This window comes from Oncorhynchus gorbuscha, linkage group LG24 (assembly GCF_021184085.1).
Source record: "Oncorhynchus gorbuscha isolate QuinsamMale2020 ecotype Even-year linkage group LG24, OgorEven_v1.0, whole genome shotgun sequence".
Lineage (NCBI taxonomy): Eukaryota > Metazoa > Chordata > Actinopteri > Salmoniformes > Salmonidae > Oncorhynchus > Oncorhynchus gorbuscha.
Genome location: NC_060196.1, coordinates 28,862,324 through 28,882,247, shown reverse-complemented (window position 1 = coordinate 28,882,247; position 19,924 = coordinate 28,862,324). Strand labels below are relative to the sequence as shown.

Below are 19,924 nucleotides of genomic sequence, written 5' to 3'. Positions count from 1 at the left end.
GTGGGTGTGGTGCTAGAGACAGCAGTGGGGTCAAACTGTAGAAACCAGTTACTACATTTGAATATAAAAATGGATTTCTTCAAACCAAACTACACTTTATCTCTGGGACCCTCAGGATGACAAATCAGAGCAAGATTACTGAATATACGTACATTATTTACCTTTAGAGGTGAATGTATCAAACCAGTTGCCGTGATAAAAGTGTTTTGTGGTTGTGCACTATCCTCAAACAATAGCATGGTATTTTTTTTCTTCCTTTAATAGCTACGGTAAATTGGACACTGCAGTTAGATTAACAAGAACTTAAGCTTTTTGCCCATATAAGACATGTCTATGTCCCGGAAAGTTTGCTGTTCTATACAATGTTTTCTAGTCACATTATCGCATATTGAGCAACAAACATCCCGTTTAAGGGACACCGATCCCGTTTAGGTTAAAAAAAACTAACATTTAAAATAAGCAGGAGGGCATATAATCTAAAACATGTTGAGAAAACTGAAGTAGCCTATGGGATGGTATCACTTGAATCTGGTATCCCTGTACTTCAGATCCGCATAGATTATTGTTGCCACTTCACAGACATTTTTAAAAGGACGTTTTTAATATAAATCCTGTGCACCAATTGTAAGTTACTTGCTCATTTCAGTGGACAGAACACGTCTCCCTCCATTTGTCAAGTTTCTTAGGCCAATATATTTGCTACTCCCCAGTAATGGTTGGCAAAGGCAATGTGTCCATTGCTTTACATGACCTTACCATTCATAACAACTCGTAAAAATAAGGAATGATATGAAACACGTTTTTTTTTTTACGGACGACTCCGTTCTAGTACTATTTTTTCGATCATTGAAACTACTTAAAGGCCACAATTTCCACAATGATTTTCTACAGCGTAAACAAAGGCAGTCCAGCCAACAAAGGTATATTTAAATATATAGGCAAATATTACACACATAAAGTGTCTGCTCACTCACTCACATAATATAACATTACATTTACATTTACATTTAAGTCATTTAGCAGACGCTCTTATCCAGAGCGACTTACAAATTGGTGCATTCACCTTATGACATCCAGTGGGACAGTCACTTAACAATAGTGCATCTAAAACTTAGGGGGGTGGGGTGAGAGGGATTACTTAACCTATCCTAGGTATTCCTTAAAGAGGTGGGGTTTCAGGTGTCTCCGGAAGGTGGTGATTGACTCCGCTGTCCTGGCGTTGAGGGAGTTTGTTCCACCATTGGGGGCCAGGGCAGCGAACAGTTTTGACTGGGCTGAGCGGGAGCTGTACTTCCTCAGTGGTAGGGAGGCGAGCAGGCCAGAGGTGGATGAACGCAGTGCCCTTGTTTGGGTGTAGGGCCTGATCAGAGCCTTACTGAGGTGCCGTTCCCCTCACAGCTCCGTAGGCAAGCACCATGGTCTTGTAGCGGATGCGAGCTTCAACTGGAAGCCAGTGGAGAGAACGGAGGAGCGGGGTGACGTGAGAGAACTTGGGAAGGTTGAACACCAGACGGGCTGCGGCGTTCTGGATGAGTTGAAGGGGTTTAATGGCACAGGCAGGGAGCCCAGCCAACAGCGAGTTGCAGTAATCCAGACGGGAGATGACAAGTGCCTGGATTAGGACCTGCGCCGCTTCCTGTGTGTAACATAATACTCCACATTTAAAGTCCACATTTTGTGGATAGAAGGCTCATTTTCTCCGCCTTTCATTCTGTTTGTTTTGACAAAACATAGTAAAACCAACAGGGACCTCATTTAATACGGTTCAAAAGTATTTCAACAGCCATATTGTCACCTCCTTTCTCTTCTTTCTCTCCTTTTTCTCTTGGGAGTACCTCTCCTTTCCTCCGTTCATTCTTCCTCTCAGTCTCTCAGGTTGTTGATATGGGCACAGATCTTGAGGGCGGGACCGAGCTTGATGTTCATGGTGGACATGAGATGCTCCTCTCGGAGTAGCAGCAGGGCCTGTCCGTCAATCTCCTGCGACAGAAAATGGTCCGCCACCTCCTCACAGCCTGGGTGAGAAAAGGAGGAGAGGAGAGAGGGAGAGAAAGAGGGAGGTTGGGAGTAAGAGAGGGCGGGAAAGAGAGAGAGGGAAGGGGAGACGGTAAGCAAGACAATAACATGAACAGCATTTACAATGGTGAAAATCTAATAGCAATGGCCTGCTACCTCAACATCATAGAATAATAGAGGGATTTAAAAAAGCATGCAAGATAACTGTAATTCGAGATTTCAAAAGCAACAGAAACACAGAGTAGCATTTGGGTGTTGTTGCATGACAACGCATGTCCTTCTAAGCTGACGGTATCAACCAATGATGTCTATAGTAAGTGAAGTACAACATAGAGCTCATCTCTGCGGTACCAACCTTGCAGAGATGATATGAACTGAGACACTTCCTCCACACTCCACTGGGCGGGGCTGCCGGGCAAGAAGTGGGGCACCTCCGAGCCCTCCAATCGGAGTGTGGGCGGAGGATGGTGGCAGGAAGAAGAGGAGGCCGGGGAGAGGGACATGGGATCGTCCTCGTCCTCGTCCTCCCGCAGCTGGAGACGTCCTCCGATCGGCTGGACTCGGAGCGGCACTGTAGACAGTGAACCAGGACTTTGTGAGAGGTGCGTGTGCAACAGGGTAGTCACAACATGGCCACACTTGAACACGACAAATATGGCATTACCGTTTGACAAGCCGATTTTGAGGCTATTTGAGGACAGAAAGGTAAACGTTTAAATTAGGGTTAGTGATTTAAACCCATCTAGAAACCACCCTACTTTCCACCTTTTCTAGTTTGGACAGACAGCGATACAGGTCTCTTCAGTCATCCATGCCAGCTCATGCCAGGTCGCAATTGTAAATGAGAACTTGTTCTCAACTTGCCTACCTGGTTAAATAAAGGTGAAATGAAAAAATAAACAAGTGTACAACTATCAATGATCAACTGACCATTACCTTAACTGGTAAGGGTCTCCCGGCTATTTTGGCACTGGCGATCTCGGAGCTGGTCCTGTGGGGGACCCTCCTCCTCAGGACCCCGTCCTCGTCAGAGTGGGAGAGGTGACCCCCCTGTCGCAGGCGGAAATGCTGGCTGCAGCTCACATTATACCTGGAGCAACACGGAGGAATATAGTAGGTATACACTGAGTGTACAAAACATTAAAGACACCTGCTCTTTCCATTACATAGACTGACGAGGTGAATGCAGGTGAAAGCTATGATCCCTGGGGGGACTGATGTCACGTAAATTCTCCCCAAACAGTGCAGATAAAGGGGAGGAGACAGGGTCAAGGATTTTTAACCCTTTAGACAATTGAGACATGGATTGTGTACGTGTTGCCTATCAGAGGGTGAATGGGCAAGACAAAATATTTAAGTGCCTTTGAAGAGAGTATGGTAGTAGGTGCCAGGCGCACCGGTTTGAACTGCAACGCTGCCGGGTTTTTCACGCTCAACAGTTTCCAGTGTGTATCAAGAATGGTCCTCCACCCAAAAGACATCCAGCCAACTTGACACAACTGTGGGACGCATTAGAGTCAACATGGGTCAGCATCCCAGTGGAAAACCTTCGACACCTTGTGGAGTCCATGTCCATGTTCCTAATGTTTTGTACACTCAGTGTATACTGACATATAGTAGTAGACTTATAATGACATATAGTAGACATACAGCAGGGAATTTGTACCTCTTAGAACAGGTCAAGGAGCAGAAGCGCTTGGTCCCTCTAAACTGTCTAGCTGGGGCGAAGCTTTTGCAGTACTCACACTTTAGCACTGGGAAGAGAGAACAGGAAAAGGTTTAAAGAACGATACCAATTGCAGTTTGTGGTCAAACCAGAGGCTTCGATGGAAACGTGACCCGGGACTGTGGTCTGAGCCGAACCTGTAGCTGTAGTCACAGTCTCAGGCTGACTAGAGTCTAGATTGTCCATGGCCAAATCTTCTCCAGCTGGCTCCTTGACTGGCCCACTCACCTGTCAATCAAAATACAGGAACAAAATGTGTGGTGTTCAACATTACTGATTACAGGGAATTAATGAGAATAGTGTCTACAGTGCATGTCGTTATTAGACAGTACATGTCACTACATCTACAGTACATGTCATTATTTATATCAGGTGGTATATATCCGAAAAGGGTACAAATTAATTTGTATTGTATATGAGAGCTACAACTTCTCCAAAAATTACAAATCCCAAGGTGAATACTCTATGTACAGGGAAAGGTTCAGCTCCCTCCTGGATGACGAAGCCCTCTATGAGGTGGGTGAGGACGTGGGGTTTGACCACAGCCTGTTGAGGGGGGGCTCTCTCCCCCTGGCCACCCCCCATACGGGACATCGAGAGAGCAGGGGAACGAGAGGGAGCGGGGGAGAGAGAAAGTGGACCAGAGCCTTAAGAAAAGAAGGGTGGAGGGGGGAGAAAGGATTTTATCATTTATTTTTGAACAATTTTAACCAAGTCTGCCTGGCCACAGTGGTTAAATCTGTGCAAACGTGAGGTTTTTGAAATCATGCATAGGTGTCAGCTTGGTGGCTGGGCCAAGGTGGAAAATTGTCTCCTTGCACTCTTATCCTTTCCTCCTTTCAGTGGTCGTAAATGAGAGGAATGAGAAAGGCAAAGTATTGAAGACAAGTGGGCCCATTTATTAGTGGATTCCTTACCTGCTTCCGTGGCGGAGGAGGAGAGGGCAGGGGAGTGTTCACTCATTGGAACAAGGTGGGGAGGAGGGGCACCATCTTCGTCATTGGCTGCGACTGACTCGGATTTCCTCTTCATCGACTTACCCTGAGAGGAATGTCATTCATTCACAAATGGAATCGACAACCACTACGTTGTTTAGAAACATCAGTAAATTGTAGCGTTATCAGTGCTAGTAGTAATGAACAACTCACCTGGGGAGGCTGAGAACACACAGACTCTCCATTGGCTGCCACTACGGTGCTGCTCGCCTCAACCAAAGGCAGGGGTAAAGTATGGGAGGAATGGGAGAGGGTGGGAGGAGAGATGGCTGCCTGGGACTGAGAGGAGTTGCTGCTGGCCAAGGTGCAATTTGGACTTGGCTTCAGCCCAGGTCTCTGATTCTGATTGGCTTGCGCATGCACGTGAGAGATGTGGGCCAATGGGAGGGTTTCCTGGGCTGATTGAAGGCTCTTTAAATCCGTCCGTCGGTTTATCACCCCTCCCTCTCTGGAAGTGATGGAGGCCACCATGGTGAGAATGCTGGCTCTGCTGGAACTACTCAGAAGAGTAGCTCCATCCTGGGAACAGGTGTTCCGGGCCTGGACCAAGGCCAAAGCCTGGGGGCTTCCTATGGAGCTCTGCCTGGCTCCTACTATCTGAACTGGGATGTGCGGCGGAGGCTGGGCAGCACTAGTCTGATTGTTGGCGGGGGGTGCGGGCAGGATGGGAGGCGGGTTGCGGGATGGCAGTTGCAGGGGCATACGGAGACCCTGTTGAGTTTTGGGCTGGATTGGAACGGGACCGTTCCCGTGGCCTCCCTTGTCATTAACAGTGCTTTTCTGCAGAGGCTGAACCACCAGTGTTTGAGTACTAACATTGGGCTTGATGGTGGCAGCAGCCACCTGGTAACTGTGGGGCTGGGCGGGCGCATTGGAGGTGGGCACCAGAATGTGCGTCGCCGTGGCGGCGGAGGTAACCGTGGTGATAGCTCCGCCCCGGCCAAAGTTGGGTCCGGAGAGGAGGAGCTGTGAGAGTGGGACAGAGGTGGAGGGTGAGGAGGGGGTGTTGGAGTGGTGGTTGCCCGTCTTGAGGTTGAGAGAGGACAGGTTGGCGTTGGAGCTCTGGATGTAGGTGGGGATCTTGATGTGGGACTGTTGCTGTTGGGTTGGTTTAGTGGTAGACTGTGGAGTGGACTGGTTGAACTGCTGGTGAGATGACTGGACAAGGGAGTAGGTCGCTGGGAAAGAATGAGGAAGGAAATGAATAACTAACAGGTAAGGAAGTATGCTAAGTATGTAAGGCTAGGTATGCTGCGATTTCACTCCCCACCTGGTTCACCCCTCTCTGGGGTTTCAGTCTTGACCCCAACCCCCTTGGGACTGCTGACACATCGCAGAGCCAGGTTCTGTACCTGGCCCAGAAAGAAAGAGGGAGATGAGTGTATGACAATTGATGGAAAGAAGATGCCAGAGAGAGGGATGTAAGAGAAGAAAAATCTAGTTTCACCAATTTCAGAGCCCAATACTGTAGTTTGACTGCACAAATATTCAAGATTTTGCCCGGTCCCAGATCTGTTTGTGCTGTAATGGCCACAGGAACAGGCAAGACAGCACCAACAGGACTGGGAACAAGCTATTCTAGATTACATCACTAAAGCAGGACTCACTCCAATGTTCTCAGTCACGAATACAAAGTTGATCCATACCTGGTCATTGTCTGATTGGTTGCTGGAGGAAGTAGGTGTATCTTCCCGTTGTTGCTGCTGCTGAGTCTGCGGCTGCTGGGTGACTGTTGCCATGGCAGTGGTTGCTGTGCTACTAGGCATAAAGATGAGCTGGGAGGAGAGGGGAGACCTCAGAGACCGGTTCACCTACAGTATAACAAAAGAGACTGTCAATCAAAGAGTCCTTTCAAGGAGGCAAATGACAAAAGCTAATACTCTTGAGCAAAGCCCAAACCAAACCAAGCTGTACTAGGGCTGTTGTGGTGACCGTATTACCGCCACACCGGCGGTTACCAGTCATGAAGGCAGTCAAATTCCACGTGACCGTTTAGTCACAGTAATTAGGCTTCTCTGACACTGCTGATGGTCATTAGTAGCCCACCAAACTTGCTAACTGCCTGGTACTCAGCACTCTATTGTCCCTCTAATCACTCTGACATCAATGCAAATGTCATCAAAAATCTAATGAAACACTTCATGAGAGCCCATGAGCTCATGTTGCGCAACATTTCTATAGGCTATGCAATTGCGCGAGAAAACAGAGTGATGGCCTCTATTAAAAAGAGGAGGATCCCATCAGCTTTCCATAGGCTAGGCCTACTATATTTATTTCTTAACTTTCCTAATATTAAGCAAATATTAAGCACATTGCTTATCTTTACAACAGGAGTATAGCCTACCTGGCTGGGATGAGTGTCCTCCATTCGCTATTTAAGTGCAGAGATGACATGTATTTTTTCCCCTGCCCCTGTTTCGAGACATGTGCATGATAATGGTCCATTCTAAATCAAAACGGAGTTCACACATATATTATTTAGTATATGTAAAGACAAGATTAAAGAATAGTTTGATGTTTGACAATATTAGCTTATCACTTGTGAATTATATATTATCACTTGATGCCCATCTTAAGGCAAGAAACAATGCCCCTTTTTTCTCTTCGGATCATAGTCCACACCTCATGTAGCCCAAAGGCCTATATGTTTTGATAAGGTTTGTATCACAACTAACGTGGTCAAATAGAGCTTAACTGGCATACATAAGCAGCGCGTGAGTTTCGAGTTTCAAGTTTGGGGAAGATAACCATAAAAAATGCACCTTTATAATAAAAGCACTTTTAATAATGGTGTTTTCCCACTAATGGAACATTCACACTTATAGCTTACTGCTGTGTGCGCTTATAATGTGAAGAAATAGCCAAATAGTTTATCAACGTTTTAAGTTAAATGTTCTGATCTGTTGCTTCAGCCACATTGCATAAAACTTTTTTTGATGCTAGCAGTTAATTCATTTGGCATCTATCACATCCCACAACTGTCCCAGACTATGTTTGGAATATTTATTTCTCACACAGAATAGGTCAACTTTTGTACTATGGGGATAGTAGATTGATATAAACTAGTGCTTTTTTCTGTTCGTTAGGCCTACTCATCTTGTTGGCTGACGAAAAGTAAATGTGGACAGTTTTTCCAATATCTTCAATACGCACCCCGATGTGTCTGTCTTCACTTGTAGCCTGTGAGAAAGACCAGATCACATGATGGAGAGTGGTGTGAGTGAGAAGTGCTTTGGAACAGGCAGTACTCAGGGAGAAGGGGTGCAAAAGGCATGGATTCTTTAGGGTGAATTATGGCCACACAATGGGGATTGTGCCGGAAATTCGAGGCATTATCAAGTGTTTCTCAAATTGTGAACGAGAGACTGACAAAGTGTGTACAGTCTGCGCAAAAAAACAAAGCAGAGCTCATGCCTTTCAAGTGACTATTTTCAAATCATTATTTGTCGCATCAAAACATTTAGTTGGTAGACCAATTAAAGATACATTAATAACTCTAAATTAAGCATATAGGAGTACCTATTTCTTTGTTAACCGCTCAACAAAGAATAGTCGCATGTGCGCATTCCCTCAAATCCTTCGGCAAAAATATGCTTTCTATTTTATTCAGCTTTGTTCAATTGTATACTTCATACTATTAATAATGCCATGGAATTCTATGCAAATCTGGCATAGCCAGATCAGGGCCAAACATAAGGACAAATCAGAGTATGCTATTCTCAAAAAACAATACCTCCAATTTCGTGATATCCAATTGGTAGTTACAGTCTTGTTCCATCCCTACTCTCCCGTACAGACTCGGGAGAGGCGAAAGTCGAGAGCAATGCGTCGAGTGATTCAACCCGGATCTGTAGTGACACCTCAAGCTCTGCAGTACCTTAGACCTCTGCGCCACTAGGGGGGGCCCTAGAGTTTGCTATTCTGTTCTTCTGAAATAGACTACATTTCTTCATATCATGTTTCTTTAGACCTGTCTAAAATAAATACTGGATTTATTGTGAAGGTGTAGGCTATATTACATTGATTTATTAGACTTTTTAAAATGTAGATGTTCCAAAGGTCTGCCTCAGTGGCTTGTAGGCTATGTGTGGAAGCCAGGAGATGCTGGCTTTAATTACCGTGAGATCGACAGTTATCTGCTTGACAATCATCGGCTTACTAGATTTCGGGAACGTCACAGCCCTAAGTAGTACTGTGCTGACCTGGTTATGCATCCATCATAATGGAATTGGAACTAAGCCAGCAAAGTTTTTGTTCGGGTTGGCCTTACAGTGTGAATCAGGCAATAGTGCATGGGTTCTCACTCTCAGATACATCTGTCCCTGTCCTGCCGCGTTTCCGCCCAGCAGCACTGATTGGCTTATAGTGGATGTCGCGGAGGAGCCTGGGCCTATAGCGCGGGTGCTGGTTATGGCACCACCCCCAGAAGTGGTTACATTCACCTGAAGAGGAAAGGGAAAAAAGTGGATTTGAGAACAATCAAAGCTAACTGTATTGACTATTTTGGAGACGATCAAACAATGCAGGTGCCCGTGATTTCAAATATATAGAATGTCATTATCATTCTCAAACAGCAAATTGTGGTTTTAAGTCAATATTACTGGAGTGGCCTCTTTGAAGCTGGATTCTTATCAGTGATTCTGGGTAGCACGCCTACTAGTTGTCATAGATGTGTAAACGTACAGATGTGACTGTGGTGCTTGTGGTCTGAGAGGTGCTGTTGGCGGGAGGGCTGGACTGACGACTGGCAGCAAGGGTGGCCTAGAACAGGGACGAAAGGGACTAATGTCAAAAGCCATTGCCATACCGCAATCGACAGAAGCTCTATCCTAGTCGAGTTTAGAGCGGTAAAAAAAACGGACCATGTAGCAAACCTCGTGGTGATGTTTCAACGTAGTGTGCCGTCATCCTATAGCCTAAACATTCGCAACCTGACCAGGACAACAACAACAGAAAAGCACCCATGCCGTTCTATTCTGAGCATGCATTATTAGTAGGGGTGGTTCATAAGGATGCTTCTGTACCTGTTGTACTGCAGCCAGGTTTTGTAGCTGGGCACTGTTGATCTGTTGCTGCAGCATCAGCTGCTGGAAGTACTGCGCTGCGTTGGGCTGCCTCTGCAGCGCCTGAAGGGCCTTGAGTTGCACAAGATAGAAAACAGGGAGAGGGAGTCATTGACATTGCACTGTCAAGTTGATATATATACGAGCGCTTACAGAGTGATAATACGATAACTACACTAGAGGCAGGATTACAGATGACACTAAGTGACACGGAGTACAAGTTGGGATTGCCATGTCAGACAAAGGCATCAGGCTATACATAATATCCCCATTCAGATGCATGCACACCCACCGTTACTGACCTGCACAGCCTGTCTCTCGTACAGGGACATGGAGTTCATTGGAGAGGGGCGGGAGTTCACCCCTGATGGAGTGGTTCCATTGGTAGAGCCCTGGTTTTGGTCCCCATCTGTCTCCATCACTGAGGGAAAGAAGAGGAGTGTTCAATCAAATGCTGACTAGAAAACCATGTCAAAAGACCTATCAGTCACTGGTGGAAGGTAAAGGATTATTCACACTGCAGCTCTGTGGAGAGGTGGAATATATCTGTCATGCCTGCATAACTAACATCTATATTTACATGTTGACACGATATTGTAGTCATCAATCAAGAAAGCCATGCCTCCTTTCACTCCTTCTCCTGGCCGTGCTTGCAAACATTTGATTGTCATGCAACATACATTCAATGGCTAGTAATAAATGCATTATTAGTCGCTTGCAAGGGTAAATCATTATTAGCTGGCTAGCTATGAACATGCTATACAGCTCACTTGTTGCACTATAATTAGAAGCAAGTTGAGTGCTGCTAGCCATTACAGTAGTTTGCTAGCTAGCTACAGTACCTAGTTGCAGCCAGTGCTAGCACACAAGCTAGCTACTGTGACTAGTTAGCTACCCGTGCCCATCGTACGCTGCAAATCCATTGCTCACCGTGGACGTCGGTGTATTGCAACTTTTGTTTCTCTCTCGACTTCAATGCGTCGCAGTATGCAACAATTCCTTTTACACGACGATATTGCAGTACATTCAATTAGGTTGTTGATATTTTGCATAAAATTGTGCGGAGGACTACGCCTCCTTTTGATGTTTGTCCCTTTCCGGCGCAAAGGAATGACGGCACACATAGGTCGCGTGCCAAAATGTTTTCACAACAACAATAGTTACAATGTCATCTCTACCTGAAATAGCAACACGGTTAATATGTCAGTAATTGCAACAGTGTATGTGATGCTCCCTGTTACACTGTAGCTGCATCTTGAAAATACTCCTGCAGCCTTGTGCATCCGCTACTATGAACTTGATTACCCCAGTTTTGCTATCATAAACACATTTCCCAGAAATCATTGTTTCATGTGTGTAAAAATGAAAGAAACCGTTTTAGCTTCCCATGAACTAAGATGCGTTTGTAAGTAAAGCTACCGTTGCGTTTTTATTTCAAAACGATGTTTAAAAATGTACTTACTTTGGCCGCTTTCCTCCCAAGCTTCAAGCTCTAAACCTGTCACTCAAAATGGTGTCTCCCAGCATCAACCTAGCCCGAGGCATGTTGAAATACTATTTCCAAATGAAACACACAAACAAACAGGTATTTCGGTGTAATGCCAGCTGGTGGATGTCAAAAAGGAGGTTAACAAAACATTTATTACACTTTCACACACAGACACAGTACATTGATTGATTAAACCAAGCAAGATGCTGACTGTATTTGCCAAGGATAGTATCAGAAGATACAGAAGATACAGAAGATATCAAAGGTTGTGTGTTTGTTAGATGTGTGATGTTTTATTTAACGACATTATATTCATATATACTGTAATGACCCGACTAGATCATAAAGGAACAATTGTCCAGACAGAGGCTTGAGTTTACGAATTGACGGTTTATTACACCAACTTTACACAGGCTACTGTTTGGGCCGTAGCACACGCCAAATAGATGACACAAGCCAATCGTGACCTTCTCTTGTGAAGCCCAGACGTAAGAGAGAGAGAACAAAAGCTGAACCTGGTCTTAACTTCCAATGCTCCACCCCCCTGCCCAACCCCCCTCCACGCCACTCCGCCAACCACCAGGATGCCCGGCATCAGAACATTCCAGGCATTCCCGTGATTGGCAGATAGCAGGTTGATTGACAGGTCGGACCCGCGAACACCGGGTACTGGTCAGTACAACACAACCACCTCCTAGCCTAACACATAACACACAGCTGTCTGTGCGGGTCGCTACACAGCCCCCCACCACAAAGTCCCTCGTCCCCGAGGGAACAAACAAAGTCTCTGAAGCGACCCGGAGGTCTCCTTTGCCTGCGTGGTCGTGATGGTCGCAGAGTGCCCCTCTGGGACCCAGGGGATGAAGGCAGGGATATGGGTGACAAGGAAGCGGGAACGGGTAATACAGTCCGTGGCTCTGGGGAACCACGCGGTGACACGGGGGAAGACAGGGGGAGTGGGCTGTCTGGAGCCTTGTCTGCGGCACCTGAGGGTGGGTGCCTGGAGAATGTCATTGCCAGAGAGGGGAATTGTGGGGGTTCCTGGGGTTTGGGGAGAAGAGGCCCCTCTGTATGGGGCTAACCTGTCCCGGTGCAGTGCCACCTTTCTCCCCTGGGAGGAAGCTGCACCCGGTACACAACCTCCCCTACCCTCTCCAGGACACTGCAGGGTCCCACCCAGTGACTGTCCAACTTGGGGCATCTGCCTTTTTTCCTTAGGGGCTGTAGACCCAGACCAGCTCCCCAGCCACAAAGTGCCTTCCCCGGGTGTGCACGTCATAGTTCCTTTTCTGCCTCACCTGCATTCACCAGCTGCTCTCTGGCGAAGGTGTGGGCTGTCTCCAGGCGGTCCTGGAGTCTCCGGGCATACTCCGGCCCCGGAGGAACATGAGGGCTATCCAGGGGCCGACCAAACGCCATCTCCGCAGGGGTGCGGATCTCTCTCCCCAGCATGAGGAGGGCAGGCGTGCAGGAAGTGGAGTCTTGGACAGCGGAGCGGCATGCCATGAGGACCATAGGCAGGTGCTTGTCCCAGTCACGCTGGTGTTTGGAAGAGACGATGGCCAGCTGCTGTCCAAGCGTTTTGTTGAAGCGCTCCACAAGGCCATCACTTTGAGGATGGAGAGGAGTAGTGCGGGTCTTGTGCATACCCAGCCTCTCACACATGGTGGCGAACACACGGGACTCAAAGTTTCTGCCTTGGTCGCTGTGGATGGACTCTGCAGCTCCAAACCTGCTGAACATCCCCGCTGTCAGGGCGTCGACGATGGTCTCTGCCTCCTGGTCAGGCAGAGCATAGGCCTCGGGCCATTTTGTGAAATAGTCCATGGCCGTGAGCACCCAGCGGTTTCCACTGTCTGTGGTGGGGAACGGCCCAACATCCACTCCCACCCTCTCCATGGGAGCCCCCACTGGGAACTGTTGGAGCTGAGCATGAGAGCGGCCTGGGGGGCCCTTTCTCGCTGTGCAGTTGTCACAGCGGCGACAAAAGTCCTCCACATCCCTCTTGTGCTGCCCCCAGTAGAAGCCCTGACGGAGACGGCGCAGTGTTTTTGTGACCCCAAAGTGTCCAGTCCCCACCCCCATGAGTACTCTGGAGCACAGCCTCCCGCAATGCTTTTGGGACCACCACCTGCCACCTCTCCTCTCCCGTAGCTGTCTCCTTCCATGCCCGCTGTAGCACGCCATCAGCCAGCCGCAGTCTCTCAAACTTCGACCACAACCCTTTGGTCGCGAGTGAGAGCGCTGTCACCTCTTCCCATGGTGGCCTCACCTGCGCCTCTACCCACTGTAGCACTGGCTGTAGGTCTGTGTCCCGTCCCTGCTGCTGCCGCCATTCAGCCACGTCGACAGTCTGCAGCTCACAGCAGACAGGCCCGCTCGCCCGACACACTGTGGCACAGACACCCTCCTCTGCCTGCAGCTCTCTCTCCCGTCCCTCTCTCCGTTCACAGTGGCGGCAGCCGTCTGCAGTACAGGGCCGACGGGACATGGCGTCGGCGTTGGAGTGGCGTGCCCCTGCCCTGTGCACCACCGTGAAGTCATACGGCTGAAGCTCCTCCAACCAGCGTGCCACCTGCCCCTCTGGCTCTCTGAAAGACATGAGCCACTGGAGAGCAGAGTGGTCAGTCCTTACAGTAAAGGGCAGACCACCCAGGTAGTACTTGAAGTGTTTGACGGAAGCCACAACAGCCAAGAGCTCCCGCCGGGTGACACAGTAGCGGCGCTCATGTTTGTCAAATGTTTTGCTGAAGTACGCCACCACTCTCTCCCCTCTGGCCCCACCTGGGCCAGCACCCCACCCATGCCCACATTGCTCGCGTCTGTGTCCAGGATAAAGGGCAAGGTGAGGTCAGGGGCGAGCACGGGGCCTCGATCAGTGCACGTTTGAGGGTGTTGAACGCCTCCTCACACTCCACTGTCCAAGTGAAAGCCTTGTCCTTCGGCAGCAGGCGGTTCAGTGGAGCAGCAACGCTTGAGAAGCCCCGTACAAACCTCCTGTAGTACGAGGCCAGGCCCAGGAAGCTCTTCAGCTGACGCTGGTCGGGGGGGGGGTGGGCCAGTCTCTGACAGCCCCTACCTTGTCCTCCATGGTGCTGATCCCCTCCTTCCCCACTCGGTGGCCCAAGAAGGACACCTCTCTCCTCATGAAGTGGCACTTCTCGGGGTGGAGCTTCAGACCTGCGGCAGCCACCCTCTCCAGCACACGCCGTAGTGCCCCCAGGGCTGACTGGAAGGAGCTGCCATGGGCCAGGATGTCATCGAGGTATACCAGACACTGCTGTCGGGGGATGCCATCCAGCACCCTGTCCATCAAACGCTCAAAAGTAGCTGGAGCGTTGCACAGGCCAAAGCACAGGACCTTGAACTGCCAGTGTCCTCTGTTAGTGGAGAACGCAGTTTTGGCTCTGGCCTCTGGGGAGAGGGGCACCTGCCAGTAGCCACTGCGGAGGTCTAGTGAGGAGAACCAGGAGGACCCCTAACCAGGTCCAGCGACTCATCGATACGTGGTATGGGGTATGAGTCCTTCCTGGTTACCTCATTCAGCCGCCTGTAGTCCGCACAGAACCTCAGCTTGCCCCCCTTCTTCGGAACCATGACGACTGGCGCCGCCCAGGGGCTGTCTGAGGGCTCAATGAAGTCTGCCCGCTGCATCTCCAACACAGCCTTGTCTGCCGCCTCCTGGCGTGCCAGCGGGATACGGCGGGGACGCATCTTGATGGGTCGAGCATCACCTGTGTCGATCTCATGCTGCACCAGATGAGTCTGACCCACCTCTTCCTCACTCAACGCAAAGCTGTCTCTGAATTCAAACAGCAACTGCCACAACCGTTCCTGCTGCTCAGGGTCAAGACCAACACAGTTCCTCCCCCATATCTCCCTCACTGCAGACAGTGTCCTCTCCTCTCCCATCTGGGGTAGCTGGGCTGGGGGTGCGACCCGGGCTCACAGAGGGCTGTGTCATGGAGGTAGCTGGGGGAATGTAACACACCGCCGTAGGTGACAGGGGGACTGGGGAAAAGTCACACACAGCTGTGGGGGAGGGGGCGCAGCCATGAGTCTCTGCTGCTTTAACTGTTGGAGTAAAGGGTTTGTTGGGTTGAGTGAATGTGACATTAGGGGGCCATGGTGACTTCCGTCCCTCCCTGGAAGCTCAGTGTGCCCCTATTTAGGTCTAACTGGCAGCCTGTGCTCCTAAGAAAGTCCAACCCCAGGATACAAGGGTCCTGCACAGCCGCCACCCACACAGGATGACGCACAGTCCTGCCCCCTACTGTCAGAGTCATTATTCTCTTCCCTTTCATGGGTGCCAGCTCACCTGTGACTGTGCGGAGCTGCACAGTTGTAGGCTCACACTGAGTCCAACCTGGCACAATATCTGACCTCACCAGGGTTACTGTGGACCCAGTGTCCACCAGGGCGGAGCAGGGCACCCCCTCCACAGTGACAGGGACATGACAAAAGTCCCCAACACAGGTCCGGCCCACCACAACAACAGGCTCCATCCGCTTGCCCTCGTCTGCTTCTGGGGGAAGTGGAGCCTTGCTTCCCCGTCTGTGCCGGTGGGCTCCTCCTGAAGATGATGGTGGTTGGGATAGAAAGCCAGGGGTCCGCACTACCCGGTCTATGCGGACCCCGAGCCGTTTCCCTGAGCTCTGGGGGACATGGGGCAAACTCGGCGCAGATGGCCTGGCTGGCCACAACCCCAGCAGACCCTGGGACCAGGGCGTGTGTTTCGTTCCGCCTGTAGCGACACAGCACGAATGAGTTTTGTCATTTCGGCCACCAATAATGATTTGTGCCGTCTCCCTTTAGCGGAAGGAAGTTTAGCGCCTTAGGGGGAAACCGTAAGTGCCAGCCCCCCCGCAGACAAAGGCAGCGGTAATGAAGTCTAGAGAACCTATGAGACGACCGCAGCAGGCTTTTCCGTCTCCGGGCTGCTCTGCCCCCAGCTCGCACAGAGGGTGTGTCTCCCTGCACCCCCACCAAAGCCCCAGCTGAAGCCCCAGCCCACACCAGCTCCCTCTCCAAAGCCATCTCCAAGGCTGTCTGCAATGACTCAGGATGAGCCAGCTGGGTCTGTATGCGCAGCTCCGTAGGAGAGAGCGCCTGTATGAACTGGTCCCGTGCTAGCTCGCTCTGCACGGAGGGGGCATGTGAGCATATGCCCGCCGAGAGAGGCTCTCAATGTCATTAGCTAGCACCCGTAGAGGCTCTCCAGGCTGCCTGCGTCTATTACTCAGTTCGGAGCGCAGTAGCCCGGGCTGTACACACTGTCCATAGCGCCTCCTCAGTGCTCCCACTAAAGCCCCATAATCATGCCTGTCCTCGGGGCTAATCAATATCAAACAGGTCAGAGCTTCATCCGTGAGGCATAAAGCCAACTGCAGTGCCCTTTCTTCATCCGACCACCCCCTAAAATGAGCTAACAGTTCAAACTGAGCATGAAAAGCTTCCCAATCCGCCTTACCGGAATACTTCGGGGTCTTAACAGATACGGACGCAGCCGGGAACTGGCCGCCGCCATGTTTGTTTACATCCTGAGCCCCAGATTCCTCATCACGCCGCGTCGACGTCACCACTTCGGTCCGCCCACCAGAATCCGCGCGAAATACATTCGACGACGCACTCATGCCCGCTTCAGCCGCCATCGCTCTAACGTCCTCCCTCAAGCGGCCTCTGCGCTCCGACGCCCTGGCGATCTCCTCAGACAGAGCCCCCGACGTCCATTCACACGCAGCTCCTTGGCCATAATCGTCCCCTACCTCCACCTTCACTTTCGGATTCCCTCGAAGCATTTTCCATCCCCGTTCTCACCTACGGTAGCTAGCCACATAAGTCAGCTAGCTAGCTGGCTAACTTGTATCAACGTTTTTACTTCTGACACCAATGTAATGACGACTTAACAGTGAGTTTATTCAAGTCCAAACAGAAAAGACAAATCCTGAATCCTTAACAGGAAATGTCCAAACAGGGAATAACAGAAATCCTCTAGTCTGTAGAGGGGAATAACAGGAGAAGCGGCCACAGACTGCAGGTCGCTTGGTAGGCGCAGTAGCTGACAGGAGACACCTGCTCACACGCAGCATCTGATGAAGGCAAAAACACAACAGGACAGGGCGATACACAATCACAGCGACTAGATGGGAGCAGGAACGGAAACGATAGAGAGAAGAGAGAGCGAGAGAGTGAGAGAGGGAGGGGGAGAGAGAGGGATAGAAAGAGGGAAAGAACCATAAGAATGTAATGACCCAACTAACATAAAGGAACAATTGTCCAGACAGAGGCTTGAGTTTACGAATTGACGGTTTATTACACCAACTTTACACAGGCTACTGTTTGGGCCGTAGCACACGCCAAATAGATGACACAAGCCAATCGTGACCTTCTCTTGTGAAGCCCAGACGTAAGAGAGAGAGAACAAAAGCTGAACCTGGTCTTAACTTCCAATGCTCCACCCCCCTGCCCAACCCCCCTCCACGCCACTCCGCCAACCACCAGGATGCCCGGCATCAGAACATTCCAGGCATTCCCGTGATTGGCAGATAGCAGGTTGATTGACAGGTCGGACCCCGCGAACACCGGGTACTGGTCAGTACAACACAACCACCTCCTAGCCTAACACATAACACACAGCTGTCTGTGCGGGTCGCTACAATACAAACACAAGTGAAACAAACACACGTGACATATAGGGCTGTATGGTTGTTGTTAGTTTGTTGTAATTTTTCATTATGTCTCATAGGGCATTTCAAAGCCAGATTTATACTGCTTGTGTGATACATTTTTTTTCAATACAGGAAAATTACCAAATGGATTCAGTAGTGTGCTTTTCTGCACTTCACGTGATCTCGATATTTATGAATTAGACCATATTTTTCAATTCAATATCAACGTTGATTATTTAATCATTTTAATTGTTTATGGCTGGGCTATAGACCTTGATTAAATGCCCCTTTGTTTGGTGCCTCGTGGAGAATAAGAGTACAAGACTTTGGAAGCAGGAAGAACGTGTTCACACACACACACACACACATACAGTACACATTAGCTGAAGAAGAGGCACAAATAAGCAGCAGAAACAAGGAACTCACAAACACAATCCCCCAAAGTAAACGGAAGGCCATGAAACACAGAGCAGGAACAAAAATAAACATCAAATCAATACCAACCGCATTGGTAAAACTCCAGTTCAAAACAACATGGTTTTCTGATGTAAAAATGGAATAGATCTCTGTGACAATATAGGATACAATGATCATCAACTGAAAATAAATACACTTTTTTTTAGGCACGCACTGGGGACAGCATAGGGTGGTTACTGAACAAGTGGAAGGCTTGTGGGAAGTGAAAGAGAGAGGGAGAGTGGGGGAAGCAGTGGTAAGGGAACTGTTTTTTTTTATTATCCAGTGTCCATTTTGACATAAATAATACTTTAACACAAAGTTAATAGAGTAATGTATGTCAATGCTTCAGTGTATTAATAGGAAACAATCCAATACTTGTTCTCTCTTTCCTTCTCTTTTTCACTCATTGGACAATGGGCACCCCATAAGCCAGAACAAGCCCACATTCAACCACTGCAGTCAACATATAAATATCATTTTGAAAGTACATATTTACAAATAAATTCTCTCCTAACTTTTTACAATAAGTGAATGTGCATAAGGTAACTGAGTATGGTTCAGTTAGTAAAGTACCAGAGTCTTGTTAACAGTAGTGAGGGAGGGCTGCCATTGAAGAACGTTTTTTCCTTGGAGGAGAGGTCAAATACTGAATACTACCATCAAAGGAATGTATTTTCCCAGTGCAACACATACACATATCCACAATATGTTATATAAATAAAGAACAAAGCCATGACCCTGTCATCTTTCTAGGCAAAATAAATTGTGAATGTGCTTGGAGAAAAATAACTACGTCTAATTTACACAACCACAAATAAAAAATAAATATTTTTTTTTGTAACACACACATATATATATATATATATACTACAGTATATCTATGCAATAAAATCTTTAAATAAATTTCGATTTTTAACAACGTTCCACAAGGTTAATCTTCAGACAAAGTGTCACAAAGTAGAGTATAGACTTAAAGGGGAGTCATTAAAAAGCATTGTGCACAAATCCTCATATTTGGTCACAACTAAAGTCCCATTGTGTTATTCCAAATACAGACTGAATAGATAACCGTCATAATCATATTCAACATTTTTGACTGAATGCTCTCACAGCAGAACAATTCAAAATTACACTCAATTCCACAGAGAAAACCGATGGAGTCCTTTGCTCTCTATGGTTGATTCTTATCGAATCCAAGTTCATAACATCGCGACTCATATCACAATCTATTATAATCTAATATCCAAAATAACTATCTGTCCCCTTAGACAATATAGTTAATGCAATTCTACTCCCCCAGGGAAATATTTCTCTAATTATTCCTTATGTTGATTAATTTGCCATAAATCGCTTTTTGAAGAGTATATTAGCAATCTTGGAATTTTAATTGATTTCTATTTCGTTAATAAGGTGCACCTAAAGCAAGTTAAAGTGAAATAAGTATCATATCCCTCTATCTCTCTCTCTCTCTCTCTCTCTCTCTCTCTCTCTCTCTCTCTCTCTCTCTC

The 19,924-nt window shown here is 48.3% G+C and overlaps 1 pseudogene; it reads right to left on the bottom strand.

Moving 5' to 3' along the window:
- Window positions 1-1,649: 1,649 nt before the first annotated feature.
- On the bottom strand, window positions 1,650-10,917 carry LOC124013057 (annotated as a pseudogene).
- Window positions 10,918-19,924: the final 9,007 nt, after the last annotated feature.